The sequence below is a fragment of the Euprymna scolopes genome, chromosome 25 (genome assembly GCF_053919585.1).
Source record: "Euprymna scolopes isolate OS-2025 chromosome 25, ASM5391958v1, whole genome shotgun sequence".
Lineage (NCBI taxonomy): Eukaryota > Metazoa > Mollusca > Cephalopoda > Sepiida > Sepiolidae > Euprymna > Euprymna scolopes.
This window is the reverse complement of record NC_136506.1, coordinates 88354109-88366850: the sequence shown is the minus strand read 5'-3', so window position 1 is coordinate 88366850 and position 12742 is coordinate 88354109. Positions and strand designations below refer to the sequence as shown.

The window sequence follows — 12742 nt, the reverse complement described above, 5'->3', positions numbered from 1 at the left end:
AAGGACAATAACGTCTAAGTTTTCTTGTGGCATATCATTATGTCAGGTTTAAATGCATTGGTAAAATTCACTTAAAACAAATATTGTTTTAAAAGTGCTCAATACAAGGTAGAGCTTTATACATACATATATATTACCAGCAGACTACCCGGCGTTACCGGTTGTAAAATGTTTAAATATAATATTTTAATTCATGCAGATTTCATATTTATTATAGAGCTAATACTCTAGTGATCATTATATTGTACCCAATATATAGTAGCAATTTAAAAAGTAAAGCAAAAAAAAAAAAAAAAATATATATATATATATATATATATATAAAGCTTTATCTGTGTGTGGGTTCGTTCCCTATAGACTTGAAAACGGCTGGGATGATTTTTATGAAATTTTCCCACAAAGGTATTATGTCTGGCAGTGTTAAGTTTTGTATCCAAATGTCTTCGATAAGTATCGATAATCAAGATAATCCGACAAAAGGAGACACAAGCGATTTTGACCAAAGTTAACACTTTACACAGTCTAACATCACAAGTACATTTGAGAAGTTTTATTACCACACAAACCAAAAGGCCTGACCTAAAATCAACAGTAGGTGCTTTGATATGACAAGAGTGCGTTCGAAATGAATGTTTCTGTTTAGAGCACAATTGCACCATGATACTTGACTTTGTGCAATTTAAACTTTAATTCAAGCCATTATATATAAAAAAATAATTTTACAAATAGTAGGTTCTCTACAGTGCAATGTAGACTACCACGTATTGTGGACAAAGTCTCTGCAGAGAATTATGTGAAGCTTCCTCCGCGATGGGTCCTTAACTAAAACAGGCATTAAAAAATTGGCAATTTCACCAATTTTGATTACAATAAGAATATGGGAGTGTGAAAAATTTGTTGATTATCATTCAATCCTGGGTAACATCGGGTGTACCCTGCTAGTTATGTGTGTGTGTGTGTGTGTGTGTGTGTGTGTGTGTGTGTGTGTAAACCTTGCATTTTAACTAATAATTCTCAAAGTTTCAGTATCAAGAAAAACCAAGAATGAATTCCTTCTTAGGATGTGGTGTCCATTCAATCTGAGTGTATAGGGATGAAATAGATTTCAAACTTAACCGCGACAGACCATCAGACGGATTACATTTCTGGATGTATCTAAAATGCTATTTCTGACTTCAGCATGACCGAGCGAGCAACCAAAATTGTCGGTTACAGATACAAAAAATCACCATTATAAAGATTTTCATCTTATTCTATTGTGCATAATAATGTCCACAATATGGAAAGACTTTGTTATTAACATGCCCGTGCACGTATATCATACCATTAACTAAATCTCATATTTTTAGCTGTTGTCAGATAATCTGCTTAAATCCATAGTTTTAATGGTTTCCCCTGTCATAGACAGAGTTCATAATCCTTAAACACTTCAAATAAAAGCATTTTTGGAGGATTTAGAAAAAAAACAAAACAGAAAGAAAATCTGTCTCAAGAGAAAAATTAGGTCAGTTAAGATTATCCTTTTTATTTGGATTCTTTGTTCTCATCTCAACGTTTCGGTCGATGTAACCCCCAACTTCCGGATAAATATAACTTTAACAACCAAATTTATCAAAACCTCTATCAACTATACCACAGGTCCTTGCATGAAGTTGTGAAAGTTAAACTTTTCTAGAGGTTCAATCAGCAGTGCGGACAACACTCAAAATATAATTGCTTAGGACTGTATTTAAGAAAAAAATTTAAACATTTAAATTATTTTTATTGGTATTTTTTGTTTTTACAATGTAAAATAATTTATTACATTCTTGAATTTTTGAGATGAGGATTTATTATTTGGATTTCTTGGACTACTGTTCTCATTTTGACCCGTGACATAGTGGATAAAGTACTTGGTATATTTCAGTTGTAAAATTAAACTCTTCTGGGTTTGAAGGTTCAATCCTCAGTGTGGGTAGACACAAGAACATTCGCAAATTACTTTACTAACTGTATCTGTGTCGGATATATACTCGAGAGTCAAAACAATGAAAAGAATATGCTGTTGTCATAGCCCTAGTCATGACTTACAGAATGAAAGCATGCTACCCCCATGGATTAAATAAAGGGTTCCATTCAAAATTCTGTGTAGATTCACAGAGTTCGCCAAGATACACCTGAAGAATGTCGGCGGTTGCATCAACCAAAACGTTGTGAAAATACTGAGGGTGAGAAGACAAATTATATGAATATTCAATCCTCGTCTCAAAAATTCAGAAACGCACTTAAGACTATGCTAAGAATTTATTTAAAATGAGCATTTTTTTAAAATTATTATTAGTAAAAGGGTTATCCAGTGTTGTCCTGGAGTAACAAGATTCATTTCAAGACATGTTACGCACAAACCAAATATTTAAATTAAATTTTCAACTCGAAGATTCCTTTGCACAGAAAACAGTTTTAAAATTATTTGGAAAATAAATTGTAAAACCAATAATCCGTATAATTATAACATTATTTAACATGACATCAGTAGGTTATGCAGAGTATAGGTTAGCAATTGGTTTGTAAGCATATCTTGTGTAACTTCAGAGATTAGCACAGACACGTTTCTTTTATCTAGCACTAGCAGGGTGACCTGATGTTGCCCAGGATTGAATGATGATCACACAAATGTTTCACACTTCCAGATTTTTATTGCCATCCAAATTATTTTTCAATCAAATCAATTGACTCATTGCTTCACATGCCTCTTGTCTTGTATTGCACTGTAGAGAACTTACCATTGATTTTATAAAAATATATAATGGTTTGCATTAATGTTTAAAATGCAAAAGTCAAGTATCATGCTTCGATTGTGCTCTAAAACAAAAACATTCATTTCAAACACTCTTGTCGTATCAAAGAACCTACTGTTGATTTTATATGCTGGACCTTTTGGCTTGTGTGGTAATAAAACTTCTCAAATGCACTTGTGATGTTAGGCTGTGTAAGGTGTTAACTTTGATCAAAATCGCCTGTTCTTTCTTCAATCGGATTATTTCGACTATCGATACTTATCGAAGACATTCAGACACAAAACCTATCTAAGAACACTGCAAGTACATTTGTGTGAAATTTGATGAAGATCAACCCAGCCGTTTTTGAGTCCATAAGGAATGAATTCAGACAAAGTTCCTTTTATATAATAGTAGAGAAGAGATACATGGAAAATACTTCTGCCGGATGAAAATCATCATCTTTGGTTTGACACCCATTTTAAATGCTGCCATCTAACAAGAACTCTCATGCATTCTTTCAACATTCTGAAGATGTCACCCTCTATACCAGTGGTTCCTTTAATCGTTCAATGTTTGAGTTAAAGAAAAAGAAGAATGATTTTCAGATCGCCAAGTTCGCCGCGTCCAAGCACAAGTAACAAAAGAAATCCATCCTGTTCCCTTTTCGACGTTATCGCAAAACGAGCTTTCTTCAACTGACACTAGATTGCAAAGTACATCGTACAGACGTCGAGATGACAAAAAAAAAAAAAAAAAAATTTGCTTGACCCCGCCCCCATCCAACTGAAGAAATGCTGGCCTTTATATTGTCTCGAGTTGTAAGCCATGTTTAGTTTCAGAACATTTCCAATGGTTAGTTGTTCTACACAAGCTCTGGAGGTGACTGGTTCTCAGATAGTTCTGGAGTTGGAAGCCACAGTTTAGTTTCAGAACAGTTTCTGATAGTTGTTCTGTACAAATCCTGGAGTTGACTGGTTCTTAGTAGACAGTTTGAATCCACAGAGCAAAAGATTCTTCTCGTGTTGACACGAAGAAAACACATGCAAGGTTGCTAAAGAAACGGTTGAATTTATATGGAGCAATTCTGGTTTCTGATTGGTTGGTAGCAGAACGTGAATTAATTTGATTCATTGGTTCCTAGCAGCATCGTTTATAAATAGAATCTTCCAACTGTGCGGGATCATACCCCCATTATATCTAAAAAATATTGCAACACCGATCACGTCTCAATTTGCATAAGACGTTTTTTGTCTCATATCGGTCAGGTTTGGAGTTTTCTTTTCTTGAGCGAATGACACCCGCGCTAATCATGCACACTATAATTCTCCCTACAGTTCCTAACCGTTTTTTGGTTTGCACCCCTAAATAAATTCCCCTCAAACCCCCTAAAATTCATAATATTTTATGTATATAAAAATTTTATTGTAACTATTCTTTAAATACACTTAATAACAATACACGGCAAAAGGAAACACATACACAAGCAACATATAACCAATATCCTATTTTATTTTTATCTAAACTTTTTGTACACACTGGAATATCATCTCACACCCAGGTTTGGAAAGCCCTGCTTAGTACTGCTAAGATTTAATTTTCCTTTAAGTGTTGAATAGCAGGGGGGGCTCATATTCTATTCCATCTATAGCCGTTGAGCCCCTGGAGAGGTATAGGCCATCTACAACTTTTGTAGATGTTTTTGTAGCGAGGAGTTCTTTTTACAGGGTGAGGGTGCTGGCCCCCACACCCAACCTTCCCAGAAGGTACATACAGCACCTAGCCTTCCCAAATGGTCACCCATCTGGTACTGGCCAGGCTCAACGTTGCTTAACTTCGATGATCTGGCGAGAACCGGTGTGTCAACGTGATTGTGCCGTATTGGGGACACATTAACGCGTACTTAAAACAGATGACGATGATAATGAGGAAGACATTTATATCTGACTGGGATGATTCTTGTTAACACCTATAGAGGGGAGAAGATACATTATTGATGACGGTGGGGAGGACACAATTTGGAAGGGTTGTACAATGTTCATTATAAGATGATGATAAAAATACATGTACCTTTTTGGTTGTGAGGAAAGACAACACGAGACGAACAGTTACAAACATAGTTGATTTCTTCATTATTCAATTGACCAATCGGTGATGTCAAGAATTCAAACTTTGATTGACATGGTCTATTTTCCTCCCTTAACTTCTAAGAGGCTCTGCTCTCCAACTGACTATCACTGTGTGTGATTTGCTCTGAATCTCTGATCCTCATCCACTCTATAACTTCGAACGCTCAGATTCCTATTTTGAGAAATCTCCTTTGTTTATGACGTCAGAAGTGTGTTTACGAACGTGACTACTTCACATGGATTTACAAATGATTGTCCAAACACTTTTGGCAAACAAAGAATCCTCAATTCTAATTCGAACCTATTTTTAAACAATATATTTTAACTTGCATTGTGCATTCATTTAACTGACATATTTAATATCCAGATTTCTAAAAGAATAGACAATCGACTCTTTTTCCGACATAAACAATATTTAACTATTTATAATAGAATTAACAATGGTCTTAATATATAATGGAATGTTAGAAATTATCTTCAACACTTGCCTACAGGGTTCGATTCTAGTCTTATCCCAATTTCATTTTCACTTATCTAGTAGGTCTTCTTAAAACCAACACAAAGTCAAGTATCTGCAGAATGTCTTCTTGGTTCCTCCTCTTCTCTTTTCTCTCTCCCAACAATCGAACACAGCATATAATAACAAAACTCTAAAGCACGTCTGACAGCACTGACTTCTGCCAACAGTCTGCCCCCCCTCTTAACAACACAGGCTTTTTATATCGCAAAATCGTTCACCTCTATTTGCATATTCTTCTAACTCACGTGATCACTACTCTATAAATAAGAGTCTTGACCATTTCTTTTCTTTCTTTTTATTTATTTTTGGTGACCGACCCGCACGTGGTCTATCCAGGTAAGTCACGCATTTCTCCACACTCCCCCCTGATCTCATGATCACAAACAGGACATGCGGGCAATCGTCGTTGGCGGGTACTCCTTCGAAGAAGCACTTCCTCATTGCTGTTTTCTTCATTACCACCATCATTACTACCAGTCTGTTCCATTATCCCGTCTCGTGGTTCCATAGGCGGTGTCTCACAATCAGGGCAGGGGGGCAGTATCCGTCTTTGTCGGGTACTTCTCCGAAGAATCGGAGGCGTCATCTCCTCGGTATGCTCCATCATCCCTTCTCGCTGGGTTTCGCAATCACGGGGGGTGGGCAGTATTCGTCTCTGTCGAGTATTTCGATGAGGCATTACTTCCTTGTGTCCATCGCTCTCCTCACTATTGTCATCAGTATGTCCCATCATTCCCTCATCTGGTTCTGTTGGTGGTGTTTCTATGCTCACCTGAAGGGGCAGTAAGTGATCAGGATCATCTCTGAACGGTGTGTGATCCTCCTCATCGTCCTCAGAATCAGAAGAGGTATAACAAGGGCGGATATCTTTTACGTGACGTGGTATGCCACCAATCAACATGGTCTGAGGACTTATGATTTCATCTATTTTTCCCCGGAAAAATTTCGTAGTGCACCCAGCATTTGGGGGTTTTATCCAAACAAGGTCTCCCACCTGATATGGTGTATTGACAACACTCACCACTGATGGTATGGCATCAACTCCTTTCACACGCTGTTCATATTGGTAAATCCCATTGGCTGGTGCAGTTGCTGGTGTTGCATTGTCCTTGGGTGTTATATTATACCAGTACACAGCTTCTGGAATAGAGCACTGCGTCCTGGCTGCAATTCTTTTGATGGTGCGGTGACACCGTTCTGCTATACCATTACCCTCGGGATAATATGCACACCGATAATGCATTTTAATCCCCCATTTGTGCACGAATTTCTGAAATTCTTGACATCGAAATGTGGCGGCATTATCAGTCAGAATTTCAATCGGGGCACCACGTTCAAAAAAGACGGCTCTCAACTGTTGTATAATGCTGGCTGCATCCTGTCGTGTCAACAGGCGCCATATTGTGAAACGCATCGGGCCACAATCCGTCATGGTCAAAAAATGTTTGCCCCCATAATGTGTTATGTCCATCCCTACTCGCTGCCAGTTGCCCTCCACCTCGAGCTTCCCTTTTTGCCATTGGGATGGTGCCGGATCAATTCTCTGACACTCTTCACACGAACGTATGGCTGCTTTCACTGATGCTTTTGTAGTTGCAGGGCATACTCTTCGGACAAAATATGCAGTCCTCTGAATTCCAGGATGTCCAATCTGCTGGTGTATCATACGGATCTGGTCAGGTGTTAATTGATCCGTTACAGTCGCGCATGTTTGTTGTTGAAGATCGGATCCCTGCCTCATTGCATCGATCCACCTCTTTGGTACTCGAGTCAAGCTATCAGCCAAATTCTGCATCGACGAGACTAACGTAATGTCTACCTGCAAGCTGTATTCGTCAACTAGACGCTTAATTATTGCTAGTCTCCTTCGTACTAGCATTTCACTTGCAGCTCTAGTCTTAACTCGAGCCTTTCCAGTCAAGGTGTCGGTTAACCAATGGTAAACACACAATGAGTCAGTGTGGAGATGCACAACATTAGTCTGCCATTGCAATGCGAGATTAAGACCTTTTAACGTGGCATCAAGTTCTGCCAAATTTATATGTTGGGCATCATTTTTCGGACGAAGCCAGCATGCATCTTCCACAACAACACCTAGTTGCTCCAACACGACACCTGTAGCCAACGAACTTGCGTCAACCCATGCATTTAGTTCGTTTCCAGACACTTGCCACTCACCCCGGGCAGGGTCATTCCTATGCACTCTGGACAACATTTCAGCCATCATTTGTTGGAGAGAATCATCATCCGCAACATCGTCCCATCCTTTTGTTACTGTAGTCACTCGTCTTTTCACCACTCCTGTTGCCGATCGGAGCCATCCACAGACAGGTAGATGTCCTACCAATTTACCACAGATAGAAAACACAGTACGTCTTGTTAATACATTGGGTAACTTTGGAAGTGGGCTCCCTCGTTTCCATCGCAACGTATTGCCCTCCTCCCAGACCTCGAGGCCTAGCACGGGCACTCCATCCTTTAGGCGCTTAGGGTCTTTGCTTATTAACCCAAACGCTTTCAGTTTTATTCGAACTGCATCCGCAGACATTATGTCCTCATTAACATAGATGTCATCTATGTAGGCTGAAGCAGCTTTTGCTGTGGTCTCATCCTGCATCAAAACAGTTTTAATAATGGTTGTCATAATCAAGGGTGCTACGTTTAGGCCAAAACCCAAACGTGTCAAACAATATAGTTTTCCCTTGAGTAGTACTGTCTGAAACGGCCATAATGACTCATGGACACGTATCTGCAGGTAGGCCCTCTTTAGATCCAGAAGTGCTACATTGCTCCCTTTTTGACGCCACTCTCTCAGTTTAGCAGCGCACACATCTGCGTTTCCGGTAAACGCATCAACATGCCGATTCAACTCTCGGTAATCCATTACGGGACGAATTTTTTCTTTGGTAGGTTGTTCAACAGCCATGAGCGGAATTAATCCCTTGGGTGGTCCCAGACGTTCCTGTGGGTATGGTATTAACCAACCGTTGTCAATCCACATCTGAAGTTCTTCTTCATATGCGGCCCTATTCTTGGTAGAAACTGCATACTCTGGAATCGTGTTGCACAGCCGATCTGGTTCCTGGCCCATGGCCCATTTCCACTTTGCAGTCCACACCCTTTCGTTGTCATCAAATGTAGCACAGAAGTCCTTTTCTTCAATCGACATGGCTGCACAGACGTCTTTCCCTTCTCCAAGCCTGATACCTCTAGCTGCTGTGATTGTAACGCCTCCTAGTGCTTGTATTGCATCAATTCCAAGCAACATGTCGTAGCCAAGGGGTTTCTCCTGCATCACCAGAACGTCAACTTTAGCTGTGTCACCCTTCTCAGTGCAGATTGTGACTGTCCCTTCACCACAACATACCCGTGATAAGCCATTGATGGTCATAACGCCAACTGGGTTCCTCCGCCACACCGGACAGCAATGGGCACTAACTATAGACCGGGAACACCCCGTGTCTATAAGTGCTGAACACTGCACATCATCAAGTTTAACGCTAATGACAGGCAATCCTGTGTTTATTGGTTGGCAGGGGGCAAGGGTAGCGATAGTACCTTGCCCCCAACTTCGTTTCCCGAACAGTTGCGAGATATGTGCCCAAACTTATTGCAGCGATAGCATTGCACTGGTCTCTTTGATTGTGGATATACACCTCTCCTATCACTCCGGCACTCTTTAGCAAAATGATTGGCCTCCCCACATTTATAGCACACTGGGGTGGCATGCTTATTACTATCTGGAAGAGAGTCCACATTGCCTCCATGTCGAAAACGAGCTGCTGCTGCAATTGGTTCCTGTTCCTTACAGATGTTTCGAGCTCGGGCCAATAACTCATCAGTTGACAATTCATCGATTCTTGATGATGCCCGCAACAGTTTACTGACCTCCTCGGGTAGGCCTACCAAAAAAGCACAGCTTAATATTTTATCGTTGACCCCACCAAATGGTACAGATAATTTTCGCAGGTCGGCTAGGTACACGTCGACTGTTTCCTTGGGTTGAAGTGTCCGGCTCGTGAACTGTTGCCACGCAACAAATGGATCTGTACCAAACGCTGTATACAGGCTCTGCTTGATTTCATCCCAGTCTGGTTCATCCCCGAGTTGTTGGTAGACTGCATAGGCCCCTCCGGTTAGCCTCAAAGGGATAACTGTGGCTGGTTCTTTAATTTTGCACAGTTTACAGATTTTCTCTGCCTTTTCAATCCATTCAACGACAGCCGGTCCAGTGGTAGATCCGTCGAACTCGGGTATTAAGCGAATGTCGAATCTGTCCATTGTTAGTAACCGCACACCAAGCGCCGAGATAGCTTAAAACCAACACAAAGTCAAGTATCTGCAGAATGTCTTCTTGGTTCCTCCTCTTCTCTTTTCTCTCTCCCAACAATCGAACACAGCATATAATAACAAAACTCTAAAGCACGTCTGACAGCACTGACTTCTGCCAACAGTCTGCCCCCCCTCTTAACAACACAGGCTTTTTATATCGCAAAATCGTTCACCTCTATTTGCATATTCTTCTAACTCACGTGATCACTACTCTATAAATAAGAGTCTTGACCATTTCTTTTCTTTCTTTTTATTTATTTTTGGTGACCGACCCGCACGTGGTCTATCCAGGTAAGTCACGCATTTCTCCACACTTCTTTCTTACATGAGAAGGGGACAGCCCTTTCATGTAACACAAGGACATCAGAATTAAGCCTGTCTTTACGACTTGCATTACATATCCCTCACATCATTTCTCTCCATGCCATACATGTCCTCAACCCTCACTGAGCTGGTTTCACTTCCATACATCACACAGTATATATACATAAACAATAAAAAGTGATGTGAACTTTAACCAGTGTACAGGACATGGAGACATCTGCGTCGTGCATCACGAGATGTTTCACATTTTTTTTTCTTTTTTTATAAGTCAGAAAATACATTGCAATCTATTATAGAAAAGGCCAGTTGTCTGTGTCTATATTCAGCTAAAATGTCAAAACTACACAAACCTCTACAATTTTTTTTTTTTTTTTTTTTAAATCGGCATAATCCTAGCTGGAAAAATAATATCTAAAATTTCGATTTAAAAAAAAAAAAAAAAAAAAAAATTATTATGAAGTCAAATGACCGTTTATATCGTTTAATGTTATCAAAAATTAAACACGATTTTTAATGCTATCATGAAATAAAGCCAGCATTTTTTACAAATTTAAAGACGTTAACTCCAGATTTAATTTTTAATTTTTTTTTTTATTACATTTTCACCCCAAACAAGGCACATTGCCACTTTGATGTAGGGGGCTACTATCAGGGACATAAGCTACAGGGGTACTATGTAAGGAGTTGGGCAGCAAGATGTCGGTTCACGTTACACTTGAACTTCTGCATGTCAGTACAGTTGGGGGAAGCAGGGACCCGGAAAGAAATTCCAAAGTCTAGCGGTTCTGGGGAAGAAACTACTGAAGTAGAAAGCTTTCTTACATCTCGGGTCCTCTGAAGGGGTGGGATTTAGCTGCTTGTTGGAGATATTTACGTCGAGAGGGTAAACTGCTTGCAGTTCGTCAAAGCATTCACCATTAAAGTATTTGTAGAACCGGCAGAGGGATGCAACATTTCGTCAATGGGACAGAGGCTGAAGCTTAGTTGATAGTTCAGGACCTATCAGGTTGGAAACTCTTTTGAACCTTGTCTGGGAGCGAGAGACTAGTAGCAGATGCACCAGCCCAAATATGACAACAATATTCCATACATGGGCGAATGGTGGCCTTATAGAGGTACAGGATACTTTTGAGCGTTAGTAGCTTTCTAGCACGGTAGAGAGAACCTACCATCTTCGCAGCGGTCCTGGAAATGCTCTCAATGTAATTGTTCCAACTCGGGTTTCCTGTGAACGTTAGACCAAGGAGTTTCAAAGATGTACTTTCAGATAAAGAGTCATTGGCCATTGCTATTGGTGGTAGAGAAGGTTTCTTGTAATTATTGAAGGAAACAAATTTAGTCTTGGCAGCATTGAATGTGACCATCCATTTTTGTCCTCATTCCACTACAAATCGGAGGTCATCCTCTAGTGTTTCTGCCATTTCTTTAGATATGTGTTCATTTGTTTTCCTGTCGTGTCTGTTATAGAGCGTGGTGTCATCAGCATATATACCCATCTCAGACAATTTTGTCAGAGAGGTCATTTATGAATATTAGGAATCAGAGGTCCAAGAATGGATTGTTCTCTTATCTAAGAAGGATTTAATTATGTTAAGTATTCTTCTAGTGATACCGTATGATCTGGTTTTCCTGAGAAGACCTTCATGCCATATGCTGTCAAAAGCCTTAGATATATCTAGAGCTACCGCTCTACCCTCCCCTGCTTTGTCCAATGAATGGTATATACATTCAGAGATTACAGTTAAGATGTCTGCTGTGGAACGGGCTTGCCTAAATCCATATTGTTGGTCAGTCCGAAGTTTAGCATCTGTAAGGTGATGGACTAGAGCTTGGCTAATTATAGCCTCAAATATTTTGGTTAAAAGTGAGAGGAGGCTAATGGGGCGATAATTTACTGAGTCAGTTCTTTCGCCAGAATTCTTGAAAACTGGTACCACAAAAGCAGTTTTCCAGCAGGCAGGAAAGCAATTTTTTTTTTTTTTTTAATTATTATTTCTCTACAAAGAAAAGGTGGGTAGGAGAAATTTTTATTAGTGCTCTGGAGGCCTCTCCGAATTTATTTTTATTTTTTTTGACGTGTGAAAAGTCTCTTCTAAGGTAAGAGGACTTTTTATAACCCCTAGCAACTCCAGGTAGCCCTGCTAGCATAACATAAATGCATCTACTATAGAGTAAGCGCAATGACCAACAGGGGTGTGCCCCATGAGTCAATACTCTAACCTACATTATTCTACATTTTCATAAATGCTCTCTCTGATATAATTGTGGCCAAACGGGACATATTTGCTAATGGCAACATACGGAAGAGAACTTTAATGCCTACTAGACACTATCCTCGAATGTCTAAGGTCTCTGTACAGGGGTTTGTCAGGACAACCTGGTATGAGGATATTTTTCCTTATAAGTAAATCCTGACTAAATTTTCAAAATCATATAATCTTCACAGCCAAATAAGATCATCTCTGTATGTTTTTTTATGAGGAATGGTGGACCTTCCAAGTGATTTAACTCCAAGTAACACCACAAAGCTAGATACTCCACCAGAATAGATGAATTCTTGTCTTGGAATCTGGTAAGACCAAAAGACTGCAAGAAAGACATACAACATATTTAAATGGTCAATTGGGGAGAGGGAAATTATGTTCTCAATTTCTTTACTAAATCAGTGTTTGACATGCAAA

At 39.7% G+C, this 12742-nt stretch overlaps 1 protein-coding gene and 1 pseudogene across 1 annotated transcript in view; both read right to left on the bottom strand.

The window, feature by feature from the left end:
* The window catches only part of LOC145247494 (membrane-bound transcription factor site-2 protease-like), a 116321-nt gene that overhangs the window by 77319 nt on the left and 26260 nt on the right, over positions 1-12742 (bottom strand). The gene's annotated exons all lie outside the window — the stretch shown is intronic.
* Positions 4524-4640, bottom strand: LOC145247590 (5S ribosomal RNA; annotated as a pseudogene).